Consider the following 19,738-nt stretch of genomic DNA (forward strand, 5'->3'; position numbering starts at 1 on the left):
ACGACCGGCGACCTCACAGCAGGGGCCAGGTCGTTGCTGGATGTCACACACAGCGACAGCGACGGGACGTCGCTGCAACGTCACAGAAAATGGTGACGTAGCAGCGACGTCGTTGTCGTTGTCGCTGTGTGTGACACCAGCTTTAGTTTAGGGAACTTTGTTGAAACTTTACTTTCCTAGTCCTGATCCCGAGTTCCAGCTTTTATTGTCCAAAGCTCCATTCACAATTCGGAGCTATAATCTCCCAGCATTCCTTTGTACTTCATTTATAGGGTGAGACAGAGGCCATACTCTACCAGATCTATATGATGTAAAGGATGGAAGTACTATGGATGTATGTATGTATATATGTACAATTTACAAGTAAAGCCTCAACTGTCTGAGGTTACAGAAGGCAGTGATACAAGTGCATCATTTACAGGACGAGACTGGGAGTCCGATCTACACGAGAAACAGGAGACAGTGCTATTTGTGCTGTTTTCTAAAATATAGGCCCCTCCAAGCTCCTAAACTGGTCTCTAAAAAAAAAACAAACTGGTTTTGTTTTTGCTTTTTTTTATTTAAAACCAATGCTTAAAATTTCTTAACACTTCAGGGCGGCACGGTGGCTGTGGTTAGCACTGCAGTCTTGTGGTGGCTCAGTGGTTAGCACCGCAGTCTTGTGGTGGCTCAGTGGTTAGCACCGCAGTCTTGTGGTGGCTCAATGGTTAGCACTGCAGTCTTGTGGTGGCTCAGTGGTTAGCACTGCAGTCTTGCAGCGCTGGGGTCCTGGGTTCAAATTCCACTAAGGACACCATCTGCAGGAGTTTGTATGTTCTCCCCGTGTTTGTGTGGGTTTCAAGTACAACACTAGGTTGCAGTATACCGATAATAATGGCATACATTCATAAATAATATTCTTACGATACCCCAATCGTTAATTATTACAAATTAACATTAGAAGATGTGGGATAATCACACCAAATATAAAGGGCGATTTGTCTCTCTGAGTTGGCGATTTTCTAGTTATGGAGTCACCATTTATCACATTGGTCATTCCATCGATAGATTTTCTTCAACTGACTACGGTTATTTATCAGGGCCCTGATACCTTTCCTGTTCAATGACCATTAGTGTTCATAGGGTTTTATTTTATTTACTTCTATAAGCTCTATCCTGTTAATGAGATATTATCATTAAGCAATATCTAATTATAGGACATAGTGAACTCTGGATAGATCAGAACAATATGAGTCTCTAAAAATTAGTGTTTACATAATTACTCAATGTGCCTGAGGAAACTCTATTGTTAAATATTTGTGTGCCACCACCGTGCTCGGCAGCTACCGAGCCGCTCGGGTCCAGGCCTTCTAGTGGGTGGCTCGTGCGTCTCTGGACCCGAGGGTCCTGTGGTCACTCCGATAAAGAGGGGGGTCTGGCGGTTTCGAAGACGTATGTGTACGGCCGGAGCCGTGTCAAGTTCGTGACGCCACCCACAGGATGTGGTGAAGGTGGACACCACCGCTGCGGTTACGGGGCACCCGGGGGAAATGTTGCACAGCTAGTTGTTAACCCCTCCGTGGGTAGGGGTGGTGGCCCTGGGTCCCGGTGGGCTGAGCTAGTGCACGGCGATGGGCGGCCGGAGGGCACTGATGTACTCATGATTAGTAAACACTCAAGTCTCTGGTAAACCAAGGTGATGGTGGTCGGTGCCCGCAGCCGGCTGCAGTCTGGTGTCCCACCCGGCTGGTGGTCTGTCTTTCTCCCGCACCTGTTTTGTGATCGTGGACTACCTGCGCCTGCGGCGTCAGGAGTCCGCTCCCCAGCTTGTGGTTGTCGGAGGAGCCCTTTGCCTGTAGACGCTGGCCCGTGGGATCTCTCTGCCGTGGCGGTGACTTTCTATCCCCCTCGTTGGGCTGTTGTCTTCTTTTGGGACTTTGGGTGGGAAAGGACCTAAAGTCCTAGCCTCAATCAGTTAATTAGCTAGCCCCCAGTATCTTCTGGACCTAGCTTCAGGGTCTGAGTACCCCCCTTTGTGCTCCGGTTTCTGGGTCGGTTCCAGGGTCGGTACCGGCGGGCCACTACCCTGTCCCAGTCCACCTCGGTTCCACCGAACCATCTTCCTGGCTCCTGCAGACAGAGGCCTCCATATGCCTCCTAGCCAAAGGTACCAGGGCTCCTACCCTGGCACCTGTAAGTTAGTTGCAGACCTGACACACAGGCCTGCCTCTGAACTTCACCTCCACTCAACAAACTACTGACTGTGTTTCCTGCCTCAGGCCCGCTGAACTCCTCGGTGGGCGTGGCCAACCGCCTGGCTCCGCCCCCTGGTGTGTCCATCAAGCCCTGAGGGAGGTGACCAGGTTTTTAACTGTCACCTTGTTAGGGGACTGGTGTTGTGCGGGGCCTAACTGTGACTACCTGGCTGGTCCAGGGCATCACATTTGCACTTTGTTTTAAGATCTATAAAATCTTTTTAATATTAAAAGTTACTTTTTAATCTATTACTCCAATTGGGTTTGCTAGTGATATTATATCATTAGTTGTTGGAGATGCATTTTGATCCATTATAGACAGTAAAACTAATTGTAGCATCTGTCAGTCAAAGAGGAAGTAGAAGAATTGCCGGCACCTCCTAATCTCATATGTACATAGAAATTAGAGTGTGACCCAGATGAGAGGTACACCTTGACGTTGGTGTCTGGGCACAAGTAAATTTGGCCACTTTTATTTGCTGGAGATCTCATTTTTTTCAAAGAAATGTTTTCATGTGATCCCCACATAGCTTTCTCATGAGCCAGATCAGACACCCCATACTTTGCACTGACGAGGGGCAAGCACCCCGAAACACTGTGTCTGCAAATTGGGATTCTAATCTGGCATATATATCCTAAATCATATGCAAAGGATTGTTAAAAATCCACATTTAACTTTTAGGATCGTTACGTCCAAGAGGTGGTGCTGCGCTAGAGTTTCTCCAGTCCTGGAGAAACAATTTTCATGTTTTCTTGAATTTTCATGTTTTCTTGGCAGTGATGCGAGTTCACATTTCAGTGTTCACCATCTACATTCTTGTTTTTTTTCTCCTTCCCTTTACTTGAGTGCAACTGCTATTTTGTATACTGTCTTTATTTATAACAGGGAAAGGGGAAACATAAAATGAGGTGTAGCAAGCATTGAAATTACTTATTTTACAATGTGTGTCATTTTTTTTAACAAACAATAGGCTTTAGATATAATTTGAAAGGCAACATTAAAAAAATAAATTAAAAATATACAACTCCAGGATTCCTAGCAACTATTACTATGCAAAAGAAACATACTGCAAATATAAGGCAAATTTTGCAAACAGTAAGAAAATTCAAACAACTAATATATGTAGAAAAAAAACCAAAAAAAACCAAGAGAATAACATCAAAAGTTGTATATCTTAAGGGTTGGGTTAAATTTAAGAGACCACAGATACCACCACTCAGCATATCTAGAAAAGTTACCTTCCTTCAGGGCTATGTTGTACTCATATACGTTGTGTAAGGAAACCCTATCTATAACTTCCTGTATTGAGGAGACATCTATTTCTTTCCATTTGGACACTAGTAAAGATTTAATGACCAAAAGAATATGGCAAGTAATTTGTCTACACCGCTTTTTCAACTCCTCCAAACCAATAGATAGGAGAACTAGCTCAGAGGTCAAATGAATTCTAACTGAGGTCACCGTATATACTGTATAAGATGTTCTGTGTCTTTCCATAGGGTACCCAAAAAAGAACAACTCCAAAAAATATGGAAAAAAGAGCCAGTACAGCCACAACCCCTCCAACAAAGACTTGAATTAGAGGATAAGATGACATTCAATCTCTGAGGCGTATAATTCCATCTACTAAGTAATTTATAGTGTGTTTCCTGCAAATTAGCACAAGCACAATTCGTATATGTGTGTTTCAAGGAAGTTTGCCATCGTTTAAGCGAGAATGAGCAATCCAGATCTCTTTCCCAAGATTTCATATACTGTAATTTAGTCAATTGGAGATCATCATTGAATATTCTGTAAATGTTACTAGTTTTCCAGAAGATCTCATTAGTCAGATTGTGCAAAAGAACATTCAGTAATCTCGGAATCTTGAAGGCAGAAGTTGTTGTATCTGCCAAGAATTCACTTATCCTAACCCAATTAATCTTTTCTGTATCAGGCAGATGGTATACCTCAGCAAGAGCCTCAAATCCTAAAAGAGAATAATTTCTTAATAAATTACACGTTTAAAATTCCCTTCTTTTTCCAACCATCTAGTTTAATACGTGGGATTAATAAATCTAACGAGACCTCTCTAATCTCGCTGAGGGGTTCGCCCTGGCGTAATAAAATATCTTGCAGTAATCTCCACGCCTTGGTAGTCGGATTATCCACTAAACGTTTGTTTCTTTTTATTAAATATGACAAGATCACATCCCGTTTATGACGATTATGGCACAGGCCTTTCTCAATGTACATCCAACTATTGTTGAAATGATCCAGTAATGTGTTTTGGGTTTGCTTGACCAAATTCGTCAAATAATAGGCTTGGATATTAGGCAAGCCAATACCTCGATTTTTCTTATGCTTAAATAAGGTAAGTTTAGAGATTCTGGGAACCTTCCCCTGCCAAACGAAAGATGAGATCTGTGCTTGTATTTTAATCAATATTTGTTTAGGGATAGTCAAGGGCAGACATGCAACTGCTATTTTGGACAGTCAAACAGGAAGTGGCGCTGCTGGGCTAGGAATAGAGCAGGAGTGGCGGAGGCTTCAGATCTACAAACAGCTCCTCAGCCTCATTTACATATCATATCAAATGCTGATTTCTCGCCAATGGAGGAACGGACCGGCCATGTACATGTATTACGTGACTTGTCTTTGAAAGCGCTACTTGCACATATAATTAGTTTGGAGGGTGAAATCCTGCAGACAAGGTCCCTTTAATTGTGATATATTCAGCTTACAAGCAGCTAACAAAAGATTAAAAAAAAAACAAAAAAACAAAAACAACTCTAAAACATTGAAAGGTTTTCTACAACTTTTTATACATATTTTTTCTTAATAAACTCAAAACTAGAGTTGAGCGGATAGTGAAAGATCCGGATCCGGCGGCTACCCGGCGGGTTGAAAAAGAAGTCCGGGTCCGATCCGGATTTCGGCCCCATATATGTCAATGGGGAGTGGAATCCGGGGGGAGGAGAGAGAGAGAAAAGAAAAAAAAAAAAAAAACCGGATCCAGATCGTGCAGCCGGATTCCCGGGTCCGGGTCAGACCCGGATCGGATACTGAAACCGCGCGGATCCGGATTTTTACAGTTCGGGTCCGCTCAACACTACTCAAAACAGATTTGCCCATGACCCCATGATAGTGCCAGCCACAGAGGATAGCCATATACCGGTGCCCTCCAGAGAATTGAGAACGGTCACACCTTCTTACAGAATGCTTGCCAGACAGTTGTACACCTTTTTATTTTATATATTGTCAGTGCAGACCTCAGAGAATAAACAAACCCTGTTAAAAATTAACTTTTAATGATTAAGTTAAAAAGGACAAAAAAAGGATAAAAAATTAGGTTAAAATTTGAACCCCGGCACCACAATAGTTCAGGGGCAGCAACAGTGAAAGAATATTTCTTTGTTAATAATGAATAAGATGACACGCTAGGTGGGTTACAGGAGAGACAAAGATAACACATATAAGTCAATCAGAGCTCTCCGGTTGAGGGGAATTAATGACCCCTTCCAATCGCGAGGTATTTACAGGGAAATAACCCTGATGAGCCCTAGACGTCCCTACCTAGCAATGGAGGGCGTGACACCGTAACTGTTTTGGGCGCCCCCATTCACCGTAGGGAAGCCCTAGACCACCCTACAGAGACCCTGTCCAAACTGTAGCACCTATCACCAGAAGTAAAACAAGTCAAAATAACTTATCTGAGTCATTTTTCAATCCCATAGCGTCCCGACGCGTTTCTCCCCAGTTTACCAGGTATCGTCCTCATCCCCAGATTTTGGCACACAGCTGTCCTGTCTCTGGAGTCTCTGAATCTAGGTCTCCTAAATATCAAGTGTCTTTGTCCCCTGATGATCCCTGGTGTATTGGATTCTGGGGAGAAACGCGTCGGGACACTATGGGATTGAAAAATGACTCAGATAAGTTATTTTGACTTGTTTTACTTCTGGTGATATGTGCTACATTTCATACAGGGTCATTGTAGGGTTGGTCTAGGGCTTCCCTACAGGGAATGGGGGTGCCCAAAACAGTTACGGTGTCACACCCTCCATTGCTAGGTAGGGACGTCTAGGGCTCATCAGGGTTATTCCCCTCTAAATACCTCGCGATTGGAAGGGGTCATTAATTCCCCTCAACCTGAGAGTTCTGATTGACTTATATGTGTTATCTTTGTCTCTCCTGTAACCTAGCGTGTTATCTTATTTATTATTAACAAAGAAAAATGCGTTCACTGTTGCTGCCCCTTGAACTATTGAGGTGCCGGGGTTCAAATTTGAACCTAATTTTTTTGTATCCTTTTTTTGTCCTTTTTAATTGAATCATTAAAAGTCAATTTTTGTAATGTACGCTGTGGAATTAATAGCGCTATATAAAATGAATAAAATTATTATTATTAATTAATTTTTAACACGGTTTGTTTTTTTCTCTGAGGTCTGCACTGCTTATGTATATACCCTGTGGTTATTTGTTGCTGTGGCTCTGGTTTTTGTTATTTTATATATTGGGCAGATTATTCATCAAACCGTGTTATTTGGTGCCAGATAGAACAGTAAAGTTCTAAGGACTTTTACTTACCAGATCCTTAATATCGGTGCCTGAATAGCAACAAGTCCCGTGCTCCCAGAGACGTTCTTCACTGTAAATGGTGTTTTAAACAAGGTAGAATGGCTTTGTTCTATGTTAATGCTCAAAATGTTTCGCCCACAGAGCTTCTTCTCAGGCCTTGTCCTAAAGAACTTGTCCAAACGTGTTACAAAGGCGCATAGCCGCCGAGTAATCCTCCACCGTCCGTGAGGGGAAGGAAAATGAAGGCGATGTGAGATTTCCAGCCCAAGTCTTACACCCATAGGGCGTCTTCTCATACACATGCCTGCACTTATATATCAAACATTTCCTCCTAAAACAATAAAGTCTTTGAAATGACCTGTGGCGTTTAATGACCGGCTACGTCTTTTCTAATTAGTGTAATGTTCATTTGATTGCCTTTTATGTCAGGCGACCAAACTTCTTATGTTCAATCTGTTTTTATTGAGGTAAAGTTACCATACAGTTATGCCGTAATGAAAAAGTATTACATTATAAACAATTGGTCGTACAAGACCGTCATCCAATAGAAAGTAAAAAATCTTAAAAAGAAAAAATACAGGAAGGATAGAGGATAGAGCTGAGAGGGAAGAGGACAAAAAGGCAAAGAGAACGCAAATGTCACAGGGACTATGGGGATCGCAGGGTCTCCTAGGCTGACCCTAAGGCTAGTGCCCTGTGCTATCCCTAATCTCAGAGATACCCCTGAAGGTGGTGATGTCTGAGTCTCCTTCCTGGCCCTGATCCTGACCAGCCGTGATCTTATACAGCCTCCTCCTACCTTTAGGGGGGCCGGGGCATGAGTGTAATTACCCACACGAATAGACAAACAAGGGAAACCAAAACTCTGTCACACAGCAGACACACACAGAGGTATAAGACAATAGGTGAAAAGGAGGAAAACAAGAGCAGGGAGGAAACAACAAGACGACAGGTAAACTCCACTACAACACAAAGTACAGGCTTCTCTCTCTCCATAAAATCTGTGATACCACAACACACAGATCAACATAGCAGAAACTATAGTCGGTGTGGGTGGAAGATTTCCTCCAACCTAAGTATGAGACAAGTATATGTGATAGACGTCCTTATAATATGTGATCCCAGAAGCCTAACAAGCAGGCTAGCAGAGGTTAACTCTTGCTAGCCTATCTATGAATGGTCACACAGCTGGTCGATGCCTGAGTCTGCCTGTGTAGATCAGAACCAGAGAAACCTTTGGCCGAAGTGTCAAAATCTGCACTGTGAACAGCGTCTTCTGATGCCGCCATGACAGTCAGCGAATTTTGTGTAAAACTCTTTGTGACAATATACAGCACAACACATAATTCACAGCGCCAACCCAGGTCCGACCCAGCGGATCACACAAAGCTTAAACAAGATCCAAACACTCCAGATTCACATAAAAAACGGCATAGGTTTCGCCCTTTTTTTGATAACCAGCCAAGGTAAAGCAGAAGCAGACAGCTGGAGGCTGGTATTACAAAGCTGGGAAGGTCCAGTTATTTGGCCCTTCCCAGCCTAAAAATACTAGTTCGCACCCGCCCTAAAAGTGGCACATCCATAAAAAAAAAAACAAATCTGACACTTTACCTGGCTCTTCCTGATTGCTTATTAATTAAAAAGAAGCACTCAAAGTGTCGACAAAGAAGGGAATTTTGTTACTTACCGTAAATTCCTTTTCTTCTAGCTCCAATTGGGAGACCCAGACGATTGGGTGTATAGCTACTGCCTCCGGAGGCCACACAAAGTATTACACTAAAAAGTGTAAGGCCCCTCCCCTTCTGCCTATACACCCCCCGTGGGATCACGGGCTGCTCAGTTTTAGTGCAAAAGCAAGAAGGAGGAAAGCCAATAACTGGTTAAACAAATTCAATCCGAAGGAACATCGGAGAACTGAAACCATTCAACATGAACAACATGTGTACCCGAACAAACCAAAAATCCCGAAGGAAACAGGGGCGGGTGCTGGGTCTCCCAATTGGAGCTAGAAGAAAAGGAATTTACGGTAAGTAACAAAATTCCCTTCTTCTTCGGCGCTCCATTGGGAGACCCAGACGATTGGGACGTCCAAAAGCAGTCCCTGGGTGGGTAAATTAATACCTCAAGTTTGGACTGTAAAAACAGCCCTTCCCTACATGGAGGCAACCGCCGCCTGCAGGACACTTCTACTTAGGCTGGCATCCGCCTAAGCGTAGGCATGCACCTGATAACGCTTGGTGAAGGTGTGCAGACTCGCCCAGGTAGCCGCCTGGCACACCTGCTGAGCCGTAGCCTGGTGCCGTAATGCCCAGGACGCACCCACGGCTCTGGTAGAATGGGCCTTCAGCCCTGATGGAACCGGAAGCCCAGCAGAACGGTAGGCTTCAAGGATTGGTTCCTTGATCCATCGAGCCAGGGTGGATTTGGCAGCCTGCGACCCCTTGCGCTGACCAGTGACAAGGACAAAGAGTGCATCCGATCGGCGCAGGGGCGCCGTGCGGGAAATGTAGATTCTGAGTGCTCTTCACCAGATCCAACAATGCAAATCCATTTCATATCGATGAAATGGATAAGGACAAAAGGAAGGTAAGGAGATATCCTGATTGTGATGAAAAGGGGATACCACCTTAGGGAGAAACTCCGGAATCGGGCGCAGCACTACCTTGTCTTGGTGAAACACCAGGAAGGGAGCTTTGGATGACCGCGCTGCTAGCTCGGACACTCTCCGAAGAGACGTGACCGCTACCAGAAAGGCCACTTTCTGTGAAAGTCGAGAAAGTGAAACATCCCTCAGAGGCTCGAAGGGCGGCTTCTGGAGAGCAATTAGTACCCTGTTCAGATCCCATGGGTCTAACGGCCTCAGTACGGAGGGACAATGTGACAAACCCCCTGCAGGAACGTGCGTACCTGAGGAAGTCGTGCTAGGCGCTTCTGAAAGAATACAGACAGCGCTGGAACTTGTCCTTTAAGGGAGCCGAGCAACAAACCTGTTTCCCAACCAGATTGCAGGAAGGAAAGAAAAGTAGGCAATGCAAATGGCCAGGGAGACACTCCCTGAGCAGAGCGCTAAGAGAAGAATATCTTCCACGTCCAGTGGTAGATCTTGGCAGACGTCGGCTTCCTAGCCCGTCACATGGTGGCAATGACGTCATGAGATAATCCTGAAGACGCTAGGATCCAGGACTCAATGGCCACCCAGTCAGGTTCAGGGCCGTAGGATTCAGATGGAAAACAGCCCTTGGGACAGTAAGTTTGGCCGGTCTGGTAGTGCCCACGGCTGGCCGACCGTGAGATGCCACAGATCCGGGTACCACGACCTCCTCTGCCAGTCTGGGGCGACGAGGATGGCGCGGCGGCAATCGGAGCTGATCTTGCGTAGCACTCTGGGCAACAGTGCCAGAGGGGGAAACACATAGGGTAGCTGGAACTGCGACCCATCCTGAACTAAGGCGCCTGCCGCCAGAGCTCGTTGATCGTAAGACCACACCATGAAACTCGTGACCTTGGTGTTGTGCCTAGACGCCATTAGGTCGACGTCCGGCCTCCCCCGAAGGCCCCAGATTTCCTGAAACACGTCCGGGTGCAGAGACCATTCCCCTGCGTCCATACCCTGGCGACTGAGGAAGTCTGCTTCCCAGTTTTCTACGCCCGGGATGTGAACTGCGGATATGGTGGATGCTCTGTCTTCCACCCACATCAGAGTCCGCCGGACTTCTTGGGAGGCTTGCCGACTGCGTATTCTGCCTTGGTGGTTGATGTATGCTACCGCTGTGGAGTTGTCCGACTGAACTCGGATCTGTTTGCATTCCAGCCACTGCTGGAAGGCTTGCAGGGCAAGATACACTGCTTAGATTTCCAGAACATTGATCTGAAGGGTGGACTCCTGCTGAGTCCACGTACCCTGAGCCCTGTGGTGGAGAAAGACTATTCTCCACCCTGACAGATTCACGTCTGTCGTGACCACCGTCCAGGATGGGGGTAGGAAGGACCTTCCTTTTGACAATGAGGTGGGAAGAAGTCACCACTGAAGAGAGTCCTTGACTGTCTGAGAAAGGGAGACGTTCCTGTCTAGGGACGTCGACTTCCCATCGCTTTGGCGGAGAATGTCCCATTGAAGTGGACGCAGATGAAACTGCGCGAAAGGGACTGCCTCCATTGCTGCTACCATCTTCGCTAGGAAGTGCATGAGGCGTCTTAAGGGGTGTGACTGGCCTTGAAGGAGAGACTGCACCCCCGTCTGTAGTGAACGCTGTTTGTCCAGCGGAAGCTTCACTATCGCTGAGAGAGTATAAAACTCTATGCCAAGATATGTCAGTGATTGGGTCGGTGTCAGATTTAACTTTGAAAAGTTGATGATCCACCCGAAACTCTGGAGAGTCTCCAGCGCAACGTTCAGGCTGCGTTGGCATGCCTCTTGAGAGGGTGCCTTGACAAGTAGATCGTCCAAGTAAGGGATCACAGAGTGACCCTGAGAGTGCAGGACTGCTACCACTGCTGCCATGACCTTGGTGAAAACCCGTGGGGCTGTCGCCAGACCTAAGGGCAGGTCTACGAACTGAAGATGCTCGTCTTCTATAACGAATCGCAGCAAACGCTGGTGCTCTGGAGCAATCGGCACGTGGAGATAAGCATCCTGATGTCTCTTGATGCTAGGAAATCTCCTTGAGACCTTGAGGCAATGACGGAGCGGAGGGATTCCATCCGGAACCGCCTGGTTTACACTGCTTTTTGATCAGTTTTAGGTCTAGAACGGAACGGAAGAGCCGTCCTTTTTTGGCACCACAACCAGATTGGAGTAAAAACCGTGACCTTGTTCCTGAAGAGGAACAGGGATTATCACTCCTTCTGCCTGCAGAAGAGCATCGGCTCGGTCGAGAGGTGGGGAAGTTCTGAAGAATCGAGCCGGAGGACGAGAACAAAACTCTATCCTGTACACGTGAGACAAAATGTCTCTCACCCACCGGTCTTTGACCTGTGGCAGCTAAATGCCGCCAAAGCGGGAGAGTCTGCCACCGACCGCGGATGCGGAGAGAGAGGGCTGAAAGTCATGAGGAAACCGCCTTGGTAGCGGTTCCTCCGGCTGCCTTCTTTGGGCGTGATTGAGCCCGCCAGGAGTCTGAGCCCCTGTGAGGCACATCCTGGGATATGAAGAGGAATTATGATTGCCAGTCATAATCGCTCTCATCACTCCCTGGCAGTGCCCCCTCCCTTCTTGTTCTCAATGTCCACCATCTGGGAAGGTGTCACATCCCAGCAACACATCCCATGGCCATCTCCTGTGATATGGAGATTAGATGATGTGGGAACAATGGACACAGGATGACTCCCTGCCGTGACCCTGTGGTAGGGGCTGCTATCTAATTAGCAAGGCTATGGAAGTATCCAGACAGGACGACTCCAGTAAAATATGGTTCATATCTCGCAAGCCATATTTCCGATAAATATGGCAACCATAAAAATGGTGTCTCTGCATGCGGACGATGCTGGCACACCTTTTTTATGGGAGTAGGACATTGGGAAGTACCCCAGGCGTGATATCAGCCAATGGGGAACTAGTAGACAAGTCATGAGTCCTCTCGTTCTGTAGCTAAATTCATAACTGTCACAATGAGAGCGTTGGCGTCTGCCTACGACGCTCCCAGGCAAAGTTATGGCCAATATCCCCTTTCTGGATAATTCTGACTCAAAAGCGGGGGGAGTGGCAGTGCTTCCCTGTGAGGTCACTAAGGTAGGAGGGGACCTGGATTTGCCCAGGTTGATAACCCTACTTCGGCCATTTTCCAGTGTTCTTTCGCCGGGGGTCACGTGTAGGAAACATCTGTGGGAAGGATCCTAGAAACCTGGTCTACAGCGCCCCCCTGTGGCCAGACGCACAAGGTAACTGCTGGAACTGTGTATGCCTGTTTGTAAACCATGCTTTATCTGTAACTGTACTCTGACATATGTATATTCTGTAGATTCCCTATTGTATATATTGTAGTTTCTAGTGTGCTTTAGGCTGATTAAATTATATAATTAATCTTGGGCTGTTCTGTTATCTCGATCTTGAATCCCACGTCTGTGTGTTCGGCTAATAGTTACCGTGAAGCGGTTGGTGGCAGCGAGTTTGTGCCAAGGATTATTGTGGGGAGGCCAGTGAGATTCGGGGAGATTTTATATATTCCGCCCGCGGAGGTCGGGGGAATATATACCCTACTCTCACCGGGGACCCTTCAATAATCGGCATAAGTAGTATAGTGGCCTCCTTGCTTATTGTCGGGCAATTCCATAATTGGCCTGACTATAAGAGGGGCGCTAGAGAGCGCATCACGTGCTCTGTCTGTCGGTCGGGAGGTATAAAGGAGGGGTGACCCCCACTTGTTACCCCCCGATTGTGACGTACTGGTAGCCAGCGCGGGGGATTTCTGAGTGACCCCCCCCGGTGGTTCGTGACATATTGGTGGCAAGCGGTGGGATCGAGATAATAGTGTGTGTGAGTGTGAGACCCATACTCCCAGACACTAAAGACTGCCTGCAGCAGCTGTGGCTGCTGGGGTCTTCAGACTAGCTCAACACTAGAGTGTCAGAGTGCAGATACTGTAAGGTGTGTGGGCGCATCAGGTGTCAGTTCTGTGTCAGTGACCAAAAGTCTGCAAGAATGGCTGAGAGCACCAGGAGCAAAGCCAAAGGAATGGCTCAGGCCAGAGACGATGAGGAGGTTGTCCACGAGTCCTCCAGGAGCCCGACGCCAGAGAACAGCTCTGCAGAGGACATCGCACAACCTGGCACTGCTGGACAAAATGAGGAGGAGCTCGCCCAAGGGTCCTCAACGAGCCAGATGCCAGTCCTCCGCTCTGAAATGGACAGTGAATCACCTGGCTCTGCAGCGTGCCGCAGATCATCACTTGCCAATCCCTCCGGCCTGAGAGGTGCAGAGGCCCTCCTTCAAGCTGCCTTGGCCAGGCTTATGGCTGGAGACCGGGATACCTACGAGATACTCATGGCCGAGCGTGAGCGACAGGCAGCGCGTGACGCTGAGGCTGCGGAGCGGCAAGCAGCGCGTGAGGCTGCGGAGCGGCAGGCAGCGCGTGAAGAGCGAGAGCGAGAGCGACAGGCAGACCGTGACTACCAGCTGCAGCTAGCTCAGCTCCGGCCCTCATCAGCCACATGTGACCTTCAAAACACCAAACTTCCAAAGGTCCGTGTTGAGGACTTCCCAGTGCTGGAGAAGGATGGAGACTTGGACTCTTTCTTGACTGCTTTTGAACGGACTTGCCTGCAGCACCATCTGGACAAGGACCAGTGGGCCAAATACCTGACCCCCCGTTTAAGGGGTAAGGCCCTGGAAATCCTTGGGGACTTGCCTACTGAGGCAGATCAGGGCTACGACACCATCAAGCGGGCCCTGATCCAACAGTACAACCTCACTCCGGAGTCCTACCGCAAGAAGTTCCGGACCCTGCAAAAGGGACCAAAGGACTCCTGGGCTGACCACCGGCGGGCACTTGCCCGAGCTGCCGACCACTGGACCCAAGGCCTGCAGCTTTCCACCGGACCGGAGATCCTGGACTTGGTCATCACAGAGCAACTCCTGTGGAACTGCCCTGAGGATCTCCGCCAGTTCATCCGAGACCAGAAGCCAAAGGGGTCCACGGCTACAGCTGCCCTTGCCGATGACTACACCAACAATCGGGCTCCTGAGGCCAGGAGAGCAGCCACCAGCAGCACCTGGAGAGGGGGTAAGATGAATTCTGCGACTGCCCCACCTGCCCCTAGACTGCAGGGGGTGTACCCCTCAACTCCCCTCTCCAGGCCCGTGGCAGAACCAAGACGGTGCCACCAGTGCAACCTACCTGGACACTTCAAGGCCATGTGCCCTCAGCGTCCCAAGGCCCCGGCTCCGTCCCCGTCCCAAGGGCCGCCCAAGGTGTATTGTGTGGGTGGGGGTGGTGGTAGGTCCCTGGACAGCTTCCAACCTGTCACCGTCGGCCAGTCTGTGACCATAGGACTGCGAGACAGCGCCTCGGAGGTGACTCTGGTGCGGCCTGAGATGGTGTCCCCCCAAGACTTGATACCTGGAAAAACCCTCGCTGTCTCCGGGATTGGAGGCATTGACCCGGCGCTGCCTGTTGCTGGCATTTATGTGGACTGGGGCGCAGGGCGAGGGGTGAGAGAGGTGGGGGTAACTGATCGGATCCCTGCAAACGTGCTACTTGGGACAGATTTGGGGCAGATAACCTCCCAGTTTGGGCCCCCCCCAAGGGCTGACCCTTCAGCCAGTACTGACATGCCTCCGGACAATGTTAATGTGTTCTCCATGAATGATATAAGGGAGGAGGGAGTGAACTCTGATTTTTCTGCTTGCATAGACACACACACAGCTGCAGCTGTGACAGGAGGGGAGGGGGTCAGAGAAAGGTGTGACAATGCCTCTGCAAGTAATCAGCCTGTGAGCTGGGATCTGTTGCCCTCTGCAGGGATAAGCAGAGAGCAGGGTGCTGCAGGGGGAGGACCAGTGTGTGGGGTGGGGGCTACCACAGCAAATGTGGGGTCCCCAGAGATTTCACAGCGGGGTTCTGTTGCTGCAGGGGGGGAACAGGCAGGTGAGATTGGGGCCGGTCCCGGAGCGGAAGTGCTCCCAGGTAAGATCTCGGTGCAGGGTTCCCGCACAACCGGGGTGTCAGGAAGCCAGGTAGGTCTGCCTGAACCGGCGACTTGGTCAGGAACGGAGGAGGAGCAGGCACGACCCACAGTCGCAGCGGCTGTGGCCGCTGTCACCCGCAGTGGGAGTGCTGGAAGCCAAGGGGCCTCCCGGAGGTCCGATAGCTCTTCCCCTTCTGACCAAGTGGCAGCCGAGTCAGGTGGAGGCCAGGACACAGGTCCCGGGGTACTGACCGAAGATGTGACAGTCTCGTCGATTCTGGCCACATCTAGTCAGGGGTTTCAGGCAGCGTTAGAAGCTGACGACAGCCTGAAAGCTCTAAAGGAGCAGGCGGCACAGCCTCCCTCGGACTCGGACCCGGAGCGAGTGGTCTGGGACCAAGGACGGCTGTACCGGGTCACGGTCCAGCAGGGTTCACCGGAGGCGTGGCCCAGGGACCGACAGTTGGTGGTACCCTATCCGTTGCGGACGGAGTTGTTGCGGATCGCACATGAGATTCCGATGGCCGGACACCTAGGGATCGCTAAGACCAAGGCCAGGTTAAACCAGCATTTCTACTGGCCAAAAATGGGGGCCGATGTGGCTGCCTACTGCCGTTCGTGTGAAACCTGTCAGAGAGTGGGGACGGCGGGGCCACACCCCAAAGCCCCACTGGTATCTCTTCCCATCATCGATGAGCCTTTCAGGAGGGTGGCTGTGGATCTGGTCGGCCCGCTGGCCATCCCCAGCAGCTCCGGGAAACGCTTCATACTGACGGTAGTGGACTATGCCACCCGGTACCCAGAAGCAGTGGCCTTGTCGTCCATTCGGGCTGACAAGGTGGCCACCGCATTGCTGGAGATTTTCTCCCGAGTGGGTTTTCCCCAGGAAATGCTCACTGACCGGGGGACCCAATTCATGTCCCAGCTGATGGAGGCCCTCTGTAAGCAAGTCCAGGTGCGACATCTGGTGGCCAGCCCGTACCATCCACAGACTAATGGCCTGTGCGAGCGGTTTAATGGCACCTTAAAGCAGATGCTTAAGATGTTGGTCGACTCCCATGGGCGTGACTGGGAGCGGTATCTCCCACACCTGTTATTTGCTTACCGGGAGGTTCCACAGGCCTCAACAGGATTCTCACCGTTTGAGCTCCTGTACGGGCGACGTGTGCGGGGCCCCCTGGCTCTGGTGAAAGAGGCTTGGGAAGGGGATTTGGCCACCCCTGGAGTGTCGGTTATCGAGTATGTCATGCGCTTCCGGGACAAAATGCAGGCCTTGACGCAACTGGTACACGACAATATGGCTCAAGCCCAGGCCGATCAGAAGCGTTGGTACGACCAGAACGCTTGTGAGAGGACCTACCAAGTGGGTCAAAAGGTGTGGGTACTGGTCCCCGTACCACAGGACAAGCTTCAGGCAGCCTGGGAAGGCCCATACCTCGTGTACCAGCAGCTCAACCCTGTGACGTACCTGGTCACCCTGGACCCTGCCCGTGGAAGGCGGAAGCCCTTCCATGTGAACATGATGAAGGCACATCATGAGCGGGAGGCCTGTGCGCTCCCCGTGTGCAACCTGCCCGAGGAGGGAGAAGCGGAAACCCTCTTGGATATGCTAGCCCAGGTTAGGGCAGGCGGATCCATTGAGGATGTGGAGGTTGGCCACCAGCTCTTGGAGGACCAACGGTCCCAGCTGTGGGCCACCCTACACCCCTTCCGGGGGTTGTTTACCAACCAGCCCGGAAGGACTAACTTGGCTGTCCATCACGTGGACACTGGGGATCATCCCCCGATCCGGCGTTCAGCATATCGGGTCTCCCTGGAGGTGCAGCAACACATGCGCCAGGAGATTGACGAGATGCTGAAGCTGGGGGTGATCCAGGCATCCAACAGCGCTTGGGCCTCGCCTGTAGTCCTCGTCCCTAAGAAGGACCGAACCACTCGGTTCTGCGTGGACTACAGGGGGCTCAATGCTGTCACGGTCGCCGATGCGTACCCAATGCCACGCATCGATGACCTGCTCGATCAGTTGGCCGGGGCTCAGTACCTGACCATCATGGATCTGAGCCGGGGATATTGGCAGATCCCCCTGACTCGCAAGGCCAGGGAACGCTCTGCCTTTATTACCCCATTTGGACTGTACGAGTCCACGGTGATGCCATTCGGGATGAGGAATGCCCCTGCCACTTTCCAGCGGATGGTCAACACCCTGCTCAAGGGACTTGAAGGGTACGCGGCCGCGTACCTGGATGACATTGCCGTCTTCAGTCCCACCTGGGAAGATCACCTAGAGCATCTAGCACAGGTGCTCAGGCGGATCCACCAGGCAGGTTTGACCATCAAGCCGGGAAAGTGTCAGCTGGCCATGAGCGAGGTCCAGTACCTCGGTCACCGGGTAGGCGGGAGAACACTGAAGCCCGAGCCTGAGAAAGTGGAAGCCATCGCATCCTGGCCCACCCCCAGGACCAAGAAGCAGGTGATGTCCTTCTTGGGGACCGCTGGGTACTATAGGAGGTTTGTTCCATGCTATAGTAGCCTGGCAAAGCCCTTGACGGACCTCACCAAGAAGAAGCTGCCCTCTGCAGTCGATTGGACAATGGACTGCGAGACAGCCTTCCGGGCCCTAAAGGACGCCCTGTCCAGCCCGCCCGTGCTACAGGCAGCCGACTTCACGCGGCCGTTTGTAGTACAGACCGACGCCAGTGACTTCGGCCTCGGTGCGGTGCTCAGCCAGGTGGACTCTGCGAGCCAAGAGCACCCAGTCTTGTACCTGAGCAGGAAGCTGTTACCAAGGGAAATGGCCTATTCCACGATGGAAAAAGAATGCCTGGCCATAGTGTGGGCCCTGCAGCGTCTGCAACCCTATCTATACGGGCGCCACTTCATCGTGGAGACGGACCACAATCCCCTCAGCTGGTTGCACACCGTCTCTGGGACGAACGGGCGATTGTTGCGATGGAGCCTTGCGCTCCAGCAATACAACTTCACCATTCGCCACAAAAGGGGCCGGGACCACGGTAACGCAGACGGGCTGTCCCGACAAGGAGAGGTCGCGGACGGGCGCACGGGGGAACACCGGAGTGTGCTGCCCCCTAGCGCCCTCAAAAGGGGGGAGGTGTGAGGCACATCCTGGGATATGAAGAGGAATTATGATTGCCAGTCATAATCGCTCTCATCACTCCCTGGCAGTGCCCCCTCCCTTCTTGTTCTCAATGTCCACCATCTGGGAAGGTGTCACATCCCAGCAACACATCCCATGGCCATCTCCTGTGATATGGAGATTAGATGATGTGGGAACAATGGACACAGGATGACTCCCTGCCGTGACCCTGTGGTAGGGGCTGCTATCTAATTAGCAAGGCTATGGAAGTATCCAGACAGGACGACTCCAGTAAAATATGGTTCATATCTCGCAAGCCATATTTCCGATAAATATGGCAACCATAAAAATGGTGTCTCTGCATGCGAACGATGCTGGCACACCTTTTTTATGGGAGTAGGACATTGGGAAGTACCCCAGGCGTGATATCAGCCAATGGGGAACTAGTAGACAAGTCATGAGTCCTCTCGTTCTGTAGCTAAATTCATAACTGTCACAATGAGAGCGTTGGCGTCTGCCTACGACGCTCCCAGGCAAAGTTATGGCCAATATCCCCTTTCTGGATAATTCTGACTCAAAAGCGGGGGGAGTGGCAGTGCTTCCCTGTGAGGTCACTAAGGTAGGAGGGGACCTGGATTTGCCCAGGTTGATAACCCTACTTCGGCCATTTTCCAGTGTTCTTTCGCCGGGGGTCACGTGTAGGAAACATCTGTGGGAAGGATCCTAGAAACCTGGTCTACAGCGCCCCCCTGTGGCCAGACGCACAAGGTAACTGCTGGAACTGTGTATGCCTGTTTGTAAACCATGCTTTATCTGTAACTGTACTCTGACATATGTATATTCTGTAGATTCCCTATTGTATATATTGTAGTTTCTAGTGTGCTTTAGGCTGATTAAATTATATAATTAATCTTGGGCTGTTCTGTTATCTCGATCTTGAATCCCACGTCTGTGTGTTCGGCTAATAGTTACCGTGAAGCGGTTGGTGGCAGCGAGTTTGTGCCAAGGATTATTGTGGGGAGGCCAGTGAGATTCGGGGAGATTTTATATATTCCGCCCGCGGAGGTCGGGGGAATATATACCCTACTCTCACCGGGGACCCTTCAATAATCGGCATAAGTAGTATAGTGGCCTCCTTGCTTATTGTCGGGCAATTCCATAATTGGCCTGACTATAAGAGGGGCGCTAGAGAGCGCATCACGTGCTCTGTCTGTCGGTCGGGAGGTATAA

The sequence above is a fragment of the Anomaloglossus baeobatrachus genome, chromosome 6, assembly GCF_048569485.1.
Source record: "Anomaloglossus baeobatrachus isolate aAnoBae1 chromosome 6, aAnoBae1.hap1, whole genome shotgun sequence".
Classification (NCBI taxonomy): domain Eukaryota; kingdom Metazoa; phylum Chordata; class Amphibia; order Anura; family Aromobatidae; genus Anomaloglossus; species Anomaloglossus baeobatrachus.